At 53.9% G+C, this 12524-nt stretch overlaps 1 protein-coding gene across 1 annotated transcript in view; it reads left to right on the forward strand.

Annotated features, from left to right (window-relative positions):
• Positions 1-1379: 1379 nt before the first annotated feature.
• The window catches only part of ZNF423 (zinc finger protein 423), a 277830-nt gene continuing 266685 nt past the window's right edge, over positions 1380-12524 (forward strand). Inside the window, exons 1-2 of the mRNA XM_035025261.1 lie at positions 1380-1531; positions 2429-2488. The gene's annotated coding sequence lies outside the window, so the exon portion shown is untranslated. The remainder of the gene's footprint in view (positions 1532-2428; positions 2489-12524) is intronic.

Genomic DNA, 12524 nt, shown 5'->3' on the forward strand with positions numbered 1-12524 from the left:
TGTGAGAACATGGCTCTGGAGAAGCCGGTGCGTGACGCGGCCACTTGCCTACGGTGTCCGCCACTTTGAACTTCCCCAGCCGGCCGGCATCGGGTCGCTCTCCCCTCGCACCTCTGCAGGCTTCTGGTCCTCGGCAAGGGAGCCTGAAATCCTCCCAAGGGCTCCAGAATGGCAGATGTCTTCATCCTTCCCATGATGGCCAAAGCCTGATCTTAGGGAGGGAAGGGTTGGGCATTTTGGGGACATCCTCCAGACCTTCAGATGTGGAAGGTCACGCTTCTCAACCAGAGGAGTACACCGCGGACGAAGGGACAACTGGGGTCATGCATTAATGTCATGGTGCCCGTGATCGACATGGTACCAGTAGGGACGTGCAGACCTTGCTGAAGGTGACCAACAGAATCGCCGCATGGTAACCTTACAAACCGGGAACAGCTTCTTAATGGAAGCAAAATGCATAGATCTTAAAGTAAGTAAACGGTGAAATGTGAAGGAAATGGATTTTCAGGTGTGGCGGCGGGCGCCGTTAACTGCCCCTTTCACGCACGGCTGGCTTCGGATCGCTGGGAGCATCATCCGCCCGGGTTTTGGGGGCTGTCTGGTTGGAATCAGCTTAGCAAGTAGGATCTGTTTTGTCTGGTGCGAGGTCTTGATTCATATTTACAGAGCTGTGTGTTTGAAAACCCACCCCGGCTGTAACTCGCTGAGTTCAAACCAGAGCCTCGGCCCCACCCCAGCTCTCCCTGGCCTTTCATCGTCTGGATTCTGCCTTTCTCCTCTCAGGATGCAAACTTGGGCAAGAGAGAACACTCTGTTAGCATTCCTTGGCCTGTTGCTCCTTGTCGTGGATGTCCCCTCTTGGGCGCGGTCTGTGAGGCTCCGGCTGGGGAACGAGAGCGGGGACAGATACATGATCAAGGGGGCCGCCCCTGCAGAGCTGGACTTGTCCAGCCCCGGTGCCAAACCTACCTGAGTGCCTGAGCCCCTGTTCCAGCAGATGCCTCCATCACCCTGCGCAAGCCTCTCTGCCACCCTATGGCTTAGGCACCATTATGAGCTATCTTTGAGATGGCCAAACTGAAGCTTAGAGGTTCAATAATTTGCTCACGAGTCAGAATCAGGATTCGAATGCAGGACCAGAGCCTAGCCTGCATGTTCCTCTCACTGCTCGGCTACCCAGCACGCTTGTGGACCTGCCTTCCGTGGGCTGGGCTGGGGTTGCTGCTTATCAGTCCCGAGTTGCTAGGATTCTGGACAGCATCCTCTGCGCCTCTGTATGCGGTGGTTTCAGACTACATCGGTCTTCCTTTCAGACCCACTTGTGCGTTTTAGACCAAACTCTGCACGTACTCCCTGTAGCTCTGTACGACCTCAGGCACATCGCTTGGCCTCTCTGGGAGTGTTGATGAGGAGTACTCGCAGTATTGCCTGGAAAGCACCCAGCACCGTGTCTGGCTCACCGTGTGTGCCCACGGAGGACAGCGACGGTGCAGAGGGAACGGGCGGGACCTGGTAGCTTCAGTCTGCACAGGTGTGGAACTTCAGAGCCCGTTAAATCTGAAAAATACTGTGTATGCACATTTTTGGCTTAAACATTTTACAGAGTCCATAACCCAGCTTTAATATTATTACATGCCCTAAACTGGGATTAATTCCAGGACAAGAGCTTTATTATGCCGAATAGAGTTTCTCCTGTGCTCCCCTGGCACTTGGCCTCCATCTCCAGCAGCCTGGTCTTACATGTTGGGGGGTACAGGGTGATGGAGGTGCCCCATCCCTACCCAGCCTTGTTCTGTGAGCTCAGGGGCGGGGTGGAGAGGTGAGTTGCTTTCTGATGTTACAGCCTGTGACTGCTGACCACAGGACCTTAGCATATCCTGAGGTTTGTCTGTGGGCCAGTTCTCTCAGTGTGTGCAATAGCACCCTGTGCTCCTCCAACCTCTGAGGGTGGTCTTATTTGCTTCACAAACAAGCTCTCGCATTCCGGTGGTGGCTTAAGGGGCTTTGGGGAGGAGGACAATGTCTGCGGGATCAGGGAGAGGTCTGAGTCTCTGCTGTTTTCCTGCGAGTGGCTCATGGCTTTCTCTCACGTGATTACAGGTAGTGATCGGCTGTAGCACAGTGAAGAGAAAGATCCTGATGCTGGCTCTAGGCAGTGCTGTGATTGATTTGTGATGTCTGCTAGGGACCCAGAGATGGGGAAACTGTACTGATCCAGCACTTACTCGCTATTCAGGTTTTATTCTGATTACTTTACATGTCCGTGAAGCCAACAAAGGCCTCTTTGTAGGCTTTATCCCCTTGCTCCTGATCGTGGATATTATAAGGACCCCCACAAATGACCCTTCTTCCTTGCCCTGTTCCCCTCCCTGATGGCCTGTTTGTACAGCTTCAAAACTCACAGGCCCATCTCTGTTCTCTCTTTCAGTTGAAGAGGGGGAGGCCTCGGACTTCTCGCTGGCCTGGGATTCCTCCGTGACTGCATCAGGTAAATGCCCAGGGGCTGCTGGGGGAGTTGCTGGGGGTCCTGGGGGGTGGGCTCAGGAACTCAGGAAGCCACCCAGCTGGTTATGGAAATCATATTCTTCATGTCACATTCCTGTCTCCAGGCCAGACTACCCTGTGCAACACGATTTTTATATCAGTTCCATATGGTCAATAAAATCTATTACATACGGAGACTAATATGCCCTATTCTCCTGGGGGACCACGTTTCCTTCTTGTGGGCGCGTTCAGAGGGGCCATGATACCCCCACTACACAGGCTTTGAAGCCCCCTGCCATGGGCCTCATTGCACATTCATTCCAGTCTAATGGCATAAAACCCACTTTACTAGGATGTTTAAACTCCAATTGAAATCACAGTCCCCAGACTTCCCCTCCCAGAAGGGGATGCTCTGCACTCCCAGGCCAGCAACCCAAGCCCATGCCTCTAGGGGGAGGTAATAGGAGAAGTTCAGACTTGTGGGATGTGTGGCCCCCATCGGGTGATGCAGGCGACTTGGCAGTCAGGGGACTTGGGTTTTCGGCTCACTTCTGTCCTTGCGTAAGCTCCTCTGTGCCTCAGTTTCCCCCGCTCTAAAAAGGAGTGAAGGGATAGAGTTTTTCTAACTGTAAAGTCTTGTAATTTGGAGCTGCCTGTGGAATTTGGGATTAGAACTGGCTTTGGGGTCCTTGGGAGCTCCTTAGTGGGGGGCATGACTCTCCTGTTTGCTCTGCATCCAGCCAGCGCCTCTCTTGGCTCCCAGTCCGGCAGGTACAGCCTCTCCGGCCTCGTCCCTGTCCCAGGATCCTGACCAGCTGGTTCTGGATTTCTGGGGGGACTGGATCCAGGCTGATCTTGAGGAATCTTGGGCCTGAAGAGACTCTGAGGGAATCATTTAGTCCAACTTCCTTGTCTTCTAGCTGGGGAAACTGAGGCACAGAGGGAGCTTTGCTCTGGGTCAGTAGTTCCAGAAATGTGGTGTGAGGCATCAGGCATATGAACATTTAACGTTCGAATGGTTATACATTGGATTTGTGATTTTATGGCTACTTGTGACTTACGATGATGCTGAAGTCATTTAAGTGAGAAAATTGCATTGACAATTTTAAGTAATGGTACACAGTGCTTGGGTTCAACAGAAATCATGAATATGGTTTGTAAATGACAGAAATTTGGGAAATGCTGGTATAGATTGCACAGAAGGGAAGTGGAGAGCTAGCATTGGAACCTGGGTTCCAGGACTCCTTGTCCAGTGCTCTTTCCAGCATGATGGGGAGCTGCCTGGAGAGTCTGAAGGGTCCTGGTTGGGTCCTGGCTGACTCAGGTTTGGGCACTGTTGTATCTGCAGGTGCCTGGCCCTTGGTGACAGGGTCTCCCTCCCTGGGAAGGGTGTCTGAAGCCAGAACGAGGGGGGTGGTGCTCACATTTTCAGAAGAGTCCAGGGTTAGGACAGACCTTGGGGTCCATACTGGGTAGGTTGGAGGAAAGGACTGCATAGCCCCTGTCCTGTCTCTTCCTGTACAGGGGATATGTACTCCCCCATGGTTGGTGGAAACACAGTGAGATTATAAAGCTCCATGTCTCCTCCAGGGATCCTGACTCATATCGGGGTGCATGTGCTCAGGCTTCTGCCAACTCTGAAAAGGATCCCCACTGTGCTCTGAACCAGGAAAGCGCCCAGCGTGGTGTCCACATAAGGTCCTGCCACCTTGCCACTTTCCCAATGGTACTGGAGGTAGTGAGGACAGACAGGAACAGCAGTGGGGTGCCAGGAGGGCAGTGGCGTTGGTCGTGGTGGATGGACAGCCCCGCGCAGGGGGCATCGGGGCCCCAGGCTGCATCCCTATGGCAGGGAACTCTCGGTCTGTGATGCTGAGGGGGCCGTGTGGGGGCCATGCTGGTCTTGGGTTCTCTGCTGCCGTCGTGGCATGGCCAGCCTCAGGGCCTCTCTGGGGCAGTTGGGCATCGCGGAGGTTGTGGGATTTGTGCGTTTCCAGCCAAGAGCTGAGCATGCCCCATACACTGGTGCAGGAAGAGATGCATGACTCTTTGTGAGTCCCCTCCAGCCCTCAGGGACTCATGGTGCCAGTCAGCTTTGGATCATCTGCTCAGAGATGGGGAAAGGGAGGGCAAAGCATCCTGGGCATTGGATAATCCGCAGCCAAGCAATGGATTGTTTTGTTTTCATTGGCCCATTTCTGGTGATTTTTTACAGTGTGCGCATGTGATAAATTTTCCTTCCCAATTTTGTTGGGCTTGGGCTATTAAAAAAGTCAGCTTGGATTCCCTGAGCATGGGGCTTGTGAGATGGTGCAAATCCTGGGTGAGGGGACAAAGTCAGTCTGGGAGGCAGCCCTGGATGAGGGTGATGTCACATTTATTGAGCCTTGGCTTGGTCCATGCCAGATATGGAGCAAACGCTTGACCTGCGGTATCTCACGGAGCCATCATGACAGCCCTATGAGGTGGGTGCTGTTTCCAGCGGCAGCACCAGAGTTCCTCCATAGGCTGGTTTAGGGGCAGCCATCTGGTGGCGGACAGGGCCAGAGGCCTGGTTAAAGCTGCTTTAGTGTAACACTTTTCATTAAGCTGAGAAAATGTCACTTGGCCGCATCAGAGAATGGGGGCAGGTGCCAAGGAAGATTATGGGGGGAGCAAAGCCTCCCCAAGCCGCCCTTGGCTCTGCCGCTGAGAATTGCCATCTTCATCTGGCGGACGGGGGAAGGCGGCTCAGAGCTGTAGAGTAGCAGACCCACGGTCCCTGGCCAGCAAGCTGTGGAGAAGGAACTCGAACCCAAGTCCGCTTGCGGCCAGATCCTGTGGTTTCATCTCTGCACTGCATGGTGCCAGAGGTGGGCAGGGAGGCCGAACCTGACAGTGTGGCATCGTGGGGCTTCAGGAGGGTCCCTGGAGGTACGGGCCATGAAGGGTCTTTGGCTCATCAGATCAAAGGAATCCAGGGTGAGGTGAGCAGGGTGCGCTGAGAGCGTTTTACCAGGAGGAGCTGCGGGCCACGGGGCAGCTCCTTTCCTTGGGGGCCTAGTAGCTGGGCTGTAAGCTTTGCATGGTGCCCTTCCCCCTCGCCCGCTTTGCCCTGCCTGTGGGAGCGTGATGGAGAACTCCAATAAAGAAGCAGAATGCCCTGTGTACTCTCTGCTCACCTCTGGCCTCCTCCGGCCTCCCCTGCCAGGGGAGACCCTATGGTCACCACCCCCAGGAACAACCTGGCCTGCTGTGTCTGTGCCCTCGCGTCAGGGCCCTGACAGTGATGGAGAGCCTGGCCCGGCCTGCCAGGGGGACTGGTTCAGAGCAGGGCTCCCCGGCGGGCCTGCGGCTTCATGGGAGCGGGGAGCGCCGGCCTCCGCCTGCCCCTCGGCCGGCAGATCCTGGGCTCCTGAGAGCAGAGCCCCGGGACCGAGCACTGTGCTCAGAGCCTAGGTGTGGGGTGCGTAGTAGGGGTGGGGTTTTAAATCATTCCCCATGGGATCCTGATTTTTCTTACCCATGAGAAGGGGGTGAGGGGGACGATAGCTTATAAGGAGATAATGGGAGCATAATTCTGAACCTGTTTTGAGCCCACAGATGCCTTTGAGCATCCAGTGGGAACATTTTACGTGTGATTTCAGGGGAGTTCGTGGGTTTGAATGGCCTCAGAGATGAGAAAGCCTTTTGTGAGAGCCCCATAGAGGTCCTCCCTGTCCCGAGGCTGGCCTGGGGCCCAGGTGAGGGGGCAGGCTAGGGAGGGTCTCTGGTAAAGTGTGACACAGACCCTGCTAGGCACAGACTGTGCCAGGGACCTGCACCAAATTGCCAGATCATCTGAGTTTTTATTTATTTATTTATTGAATTATTATTATTATTATTATTATTTTAAAGATTTTATTTATTTATTTGAAAGAGAGAGACACAGCAAGAGAGGGAACACAAGCAGGGGGAGTGGGAGAGGGAGAAGCAGGCTTCCCACTGAGCAGGGAGCCCGATGCGGGGCTCGATCCCAGGACCCTGGGACCATGACCTGAGCTGAAGGCACACGCTTAACGACTGAGCCACCCAGGCGCCCCCATGTGAGTTTTTAAAAGAGAGACCAGAAAGCTGGATTTTTGTGGGAAATCATCAGATTAAAAAAATGCAGCAACTCAAATCACTTTAAGGTAGCTTGATTGAGATACAATTTACATATCATATAATGCATTCACTTAAAATGTACAATTCAGGGGCGCCTGGGTGGCTCAGTCGTTAAGCGTCTGCCTTTGGCTCAGGTCATGATCCCAGGGTCCTGGGATCGAGCCCCACATCAGGCTCTTTGCTCAACGGGAAGCCTGCTTCTCCCTCTCCCACTCCCTCTGCTTGTGTTCCCTCTCTTGCTGTGTCTCTCTCTGTCAAATAAATAAAATCTTAAAAAAAAAAATGTACAATTCAGTGGATTTGAGTATATTCAGAGATATGTATCACCACCATCGTAGTCAACTGAGAACATTTTCATGACCTCAAAAAGAAGCTCTGTAGCCCGTAGGCATCACCTTCTATCTTTCCATCACTCCCAGCCCTTAAGCAACCACTCATCTATTTTCTCTATAGAATGGAATCATAGGGGGGCACCTGGGTGGCTCAGTTGGTTAAGCGACTGCCTTCGGCTCAGGTCATGATCCTGGAGTCCCGGGATCGAGTCCCGCATCGGGCTCCCTGCTCGGCGGGGAGTCTGCTTCTCCCTCTGATCCTCCCCCTTCTCATGTGCTCTCTCTCTATCTCATTCTCTCTCAAATAAATAAATAAAATCTTAAAAAAAAAAAAGAATGGAATCATAGGATATGTAGTCTATATTGACCAGTTTCTTTCATGTAGCCTAATATATTTTTTTTAAGGTTTACTTATTTGTTTTAGAGTGAGAGAGAGAGAGAACTTGCGAGCGGAGGGAGAGGGAGAAAGAGGCAGAAAAGCAGACTCCCCACTGAGCAGGGAGCCTGATGCAGGGCTAGAGCCCAGGATCTGGAGATGATGACCTGAGCAGAAACCGAGAGTTGGACACCCAACCAGCTGAGCCACCCAGGCGCTCCTTGTGTAGCCTAATATTGTCAAGTTTATCCAAATTGTAGCCTGTACTAGTCCTATATTCTTTGTTATGGCTGAATAACATTCTGTTGTATGGATAGACCACATTTTGTTTATCTGTTCTTCTGTTAATGGATGTTTGGGTTATTTTCCCCTTTGGGCAGTTGTGAATATGCTGCTGTGAATTTCCATGTGCCGGTTTTCAGCTTTAGGGGGCATACACTTAGGAGTGGAATTGCTGGGTCATGTCGTAACTCTCTGTATAACTTTTTGAGGAACTGCCAAACTGTTGCCCATAGCAGCTGCATCATTTCATGCTCCCACCAGTAATGTGTGGGAGTACCAGCTCCTCCATATCCTCACCAACAGTTGTTATTTTCCCTTAAAAAAAAATTTTTTTTTTTTAAAGATTTATTTGACAGAGAGAGAGACAGCGAGAGAGGGAACAGAGCAGGGGGAGTAGGAGAGGGAGAAGCAGGCTTCCTGCTGAGCGGGCAGCCCGATGTGGGGCTCGATCCCAGGACCCTGGGATCATGACCTGAGCCGAAGGCAGACGCTTAATGACTGAGCCACCCAGGCGCCCCTTCCCTTTTTAAAAATTTAAAAAAATTTTTTATTCCAGCTTTCCTAAATGTGAAGGGGTATCTCACTTTGGACAACTCATATTAAAAAAAAAAAAAATCTGGGGCGCCTGGGTAGCTCAGTCTGTTAAGCATCTGCCTTCAGCTCAGGTCATGATCCCAGGGTCCCAGGATCGAGGCCCGCATCGGGCTCCTTGCTCAGCGGAGAGTCCACTTCTTCCTCTCCCTCTGCCTGCAGTTCCCCCTGCTTGTGCTCTCTCTCTCTCTCTCTCTCTCTGTCTGTGTCAAATAAATAAATAAAATCTTAAAAAAAAAATTGTTGTTCGGGTCACAGAAAGGCCTTCTGCTAGCTGGTTTTGGCCTGGTCACCAGTTAGGAGGTTGCTAAGTGTGGCCCTCCCAGGGGGCCTCTCTGTCCCCCTGCCCTGCCCTCCCACCAACTTCCCCCCTCTCCTGGTCAGCCCAGCACAGTGAGGAGACCTGTCTTCCCTTCAACGCTTCTTCTCTCTTCCTTCAAGCCCTTTAGAATGTGGTCTCCAAGTGGCAGGCACCAGGATGATTGTGAGCCCTACAGTGTGGGTTTTCAGCCAAACTGAGCTTTGCTTCCCTTGCTCTGATCACCAGGTTTGATGGGGGGTGCGGAGGGGACTCATCTTTGTATAACTCTCTGACCGCAGTGTCACTGGAACCTCTCCAGACTGGCTTCAGGACAGGTTGGGCTTCCTTCCAACATGGCAGCTCTGGAGCAAGCTGGGGGGTGCAGTGGGAGGAGGGTCTGTGGGGTGGTCCAGAGACGGGAAACGGTTACTCTGTTGACATACACTCATTGTCACTGCCGGGGCAGGTCAGCCAGGTGGTGACAGACACTCTAGGGATTGGAGAGAAACGCTCTATATAATTCGTTGTTTGCAATGGCCTGAGACCCTATTGGGGTGTTCAGAGTTGTGGGCCTTCCTGCCACCTGACAGGTCTCATTGTCCTGGCTAGTGGAAACATCCATCTCATTTACAAACTACTTCTGGGGGCCAGCCCTCCTTCTTGGTTCATGTACAGAAACTGAGTCAAGGAGATGCTAGTGACTTGTTTTAAAGTCACACAACCAGGAAGTAGCAGAGCCAGGATTTGAACCCGGGCAGCTCAGGCACGAACATAGCACCAAAACTGTAACTGGCCAAGCTGCCTGTGAGGCTGTTGTCCAGACTCTTCACTGTCGAGGGAATCCAGAGCCTTGGGGAGGGACTCAGCTGTGTGCCCAGTCCCTCCTGGGTCAGGTGAAAGAGTCTGACTCCTCCGCCCGGAAGGCGAGGAGGTGCATGTTTTGAAGGCCTTGTACACATTTTCCGTCTCAGAGGCCAGGGAAACACCGCGGGCCAGGCTCTCGGTAGGGACTCCCACGCGCCTGTCCCCAGCCTGCCTCCCCACTGGGCCCCCTGCTCATGACCGTGCCTGGGCGTTGGGCGTGGCTGCAGTTTGCAGGGGAGGCTGGTAATTGGGCTGTGGGCTCTGGGACCCGCTCGGGTGGGAAATTAGAGTAGCATCTAGGTAGCTGGTATCCTGGGGGCCCCTTAGAGAGGGGTGCTGGAAGCCTGTCCTTTTCCTTTCATTCTGGCGCTGGATAAGCAGTGGGCTAGGGAGAGAGGTCAGGGTCCCCACTCCTGACAAAGGTCGCAGCCTCCTCCCCACCCCTGCAGTCCTGCACCCCGAGGTTCTGACAGTGAAGTGGACGGAAATGTCTGGAAAACTGGGCCTTTCACGCAGGGTGTCGAGGCCCCTCCATGCAGCCCAGCCTGTACTTCTGAGCTTTCCTGGAGCTGTCTCCCCACCCCACTGGTGTTTTCCTAGGGTGCGTGTTTATTATTTCAACTACTTCATAGAAACTGCACCTACAGCCTTGCGCTTCTGCACTCCTGCCCTTTCTGTTTCTCTCGGCCCCGTTTCCAGCTCCGTCCCATATCAACCAACTTACTTAGATGAAATCCATGGTGGAATCCGTTTAGCTCCCTCCCCCATATGAGACCCGAGCTTCACGTAACCCCCGGAGCCCACACATCCTTCTGTCACACATCAGGGTCATTGGGTGGCTGGGTATTCAGTTTCCTAAGTGCCCCTCCCCTGTTGGGCATTTGGACTACTTTTCATTTTTGGCTCTTAGAAATAGTACAATGACTAGGACCTTTGTGTAGTAGGTGCTCTTTTTTCTCCTTTGGAGTTTTTCTTGGGGGCTCCCAGCACCTTTTTTTTAAAAGATTTTATTTATTTATTTATTTGAGAGAGAGAGAATGAGAGACAGAGAGCATGAGAGGGAGGAGGGTCAGAGCGAGAAGCAGACTCCCTGCCGAGCAGGGAGCCCGATGTGACTTGATCCAGGGACTCCAGGATCATGACCTGAGCCGAAGGCAGTCGCTTAACCAACTGAGCCGCCCAGGTGCCCTCCCAGCACCTTTTGACTTTCTCTTTCAATCTTCAAACCCAGGCTGCAGTAACTTGGACCCCCTCTTTCTCCCCACTCCTCGCCAGGGTCCTTCACTTGAATTCTTTCATGAGTGACCCTCCATCCTGGGCTCCTCCTCGAGCGTGTCCCGGGCCCTGTGGCCAGGATACTGCGGCCAGCGATGGACGGCCCAGGCTTCCTTTGGCTCCAGCTGTCCATCTCTTGAGCTTGAGCCCCCAACCCAATCATACTCTCAATGTGGACCAGGGGACATTTTAAAGGAGCAGAAAAGGTCTAAATAGATGTATAATTTCCCAGCATTTTAAAGACTTATGAAATGCATTTTTATGTGGGGCCAGCTGGGGAGTTTCTCATTAGCTCGGCCGGGGCGTCTGTGGGGAGTTGAGCTAAGTGGAACCAGGCAGGCTGGGCAGGAAGACGCGGTGGCCCCGAGCTCACCAGGGGAGGGTGGCAGGCATGCGCCGGCTGGTCTGTGCCTCGGACCCCCGGCCAGGCCAGCGGGCCTGCGCCTTTGTTAGGGCTGCCTCCCCCCCAGCCCAGGAGGCCTAGAAACCTTCAGGGGGTGACTGGAGCTGAGAGGTGGCCACTCTGTTACCATGGTGAGCAGTCCACAAGGTGTAGGACATCTGTGCCCTGCGTGCACGCGGAGGCACGTACTCGTGTTCATGTGCGCACGCATGGGTGTGTGTGTGTGTATGTGTGTGTGTGGGGGGGGGCCCAGGTGCATTAGCCCTGATTCAGACCCCTGGGGACTGCAGGGCCTTTGCACCCTTCTGTACCGCATCCTGGCCCCCCTCCCCCCCGGGCTGGCTGGGACCCATTCTCTAGGGGGATGTGGCGTTTCCTGCCCACCCTTTCCTCTGGCTCTGGACCAGCCAGGGACCGCTGCTGGGCTGCCCTCTGATCGCCTCCCCCGGGCCCCATCTGCCGTGAGCACGTGCGTGCGTGTGTGTGCCGGCGCCTGGGGTGTGCGTGAAGGAGCGTGTGTGGGGTCTCTCGTCAACCTCCTCGTCTGCCCCCAAGCCTGGCCAGTGGCTTCGCTGGGGTGAAACCACGGAGTGGGGCTCGTCTTGTGGTTTTCACCTCTGGCGTGGACTTGGGCTTTCTCCGAGGCAGGGACTCCGTGTCATTTTTGCGGTACCGGCGGCCTGGCCCACAGCAGCTGCTCCGCCATCGTGCCCTTGCTCCCAGCCCCTTGGACTTGGGGCTGTCCACCTCAGCGAGCCCGGGGTCCCCTTCCCCTCTCCTGGAGTGCCGGGCCTTTCAGGGGGCAGTCCTGAGGACTTTAATGAGGGAGGGGCTGGTTCTAGTTTCTCCAGGCTTGGGTGCTCCCTGAGGTCAGGGAGGGGTCTGTGGTGTCAGCCCTTCCCTAAGTCCTGAGGACCCCACTGCTGGGCGGTGGGAACCGGCGATTCTTTGGTGACTTGAACCAGGACCACAGTCTGGTGTGTATACGGGTGTGAGCATGTAGGCGTGATGATGACATTGCTCCTCGTGACTTTGGGGACGTCTCCCTGTGTTGCCCAGGTGTGGTTAACGCCAACTCTGCTCACACTGGAATGTGCGTGCCAATCTGGTGATCTCGTTAAAATGTGAATTCTGACTCAGTAGGTCTGGGTGGGGCCTGAGATTCTGCATTTCTAACCAGCTCCAGGGTGGCCACTCCAAGTAGTGAAGACTTAAAGGGCTTGATGAGTTAAGCCCTCTTTCCTGCTCCCCTTGACTTTTGCTCTAGCTGAGCCCTCTGCCTATGGAGCTCAGCTAAATGACCCCTCCTCCAAGAAGCGTGCCATGATAGCCCCATCATAATTATTGCACCTTCCTTTGTTCCCTTTAGCCCTGGGGACAGCCGTGATCCTGGCCTTCACTGCTTTTCGCTTGCTTATGACCTTCCTTCTGTACGTGCCCAGTTCCCTTGCTGCTCTGTGTGCTCCTCCAGGCAGTGGCCACGTATGATTC

The sequence above is a fragment of the Mirounga leonina genome, unplaced genomic scaffold (genome assembly GCF_011800145.1).
Source record: "Mirounga leonina isolate KUSES-001 unplaced genomic scaffold, KU_Mleo_1.0 Mir_180, whole genome shotgun sequence".
NCBI lineage: Eukaryota > Metazoa > Chordata > Mammalia > Carnivora > Phocidae > Mirounga > Mirounga leonina.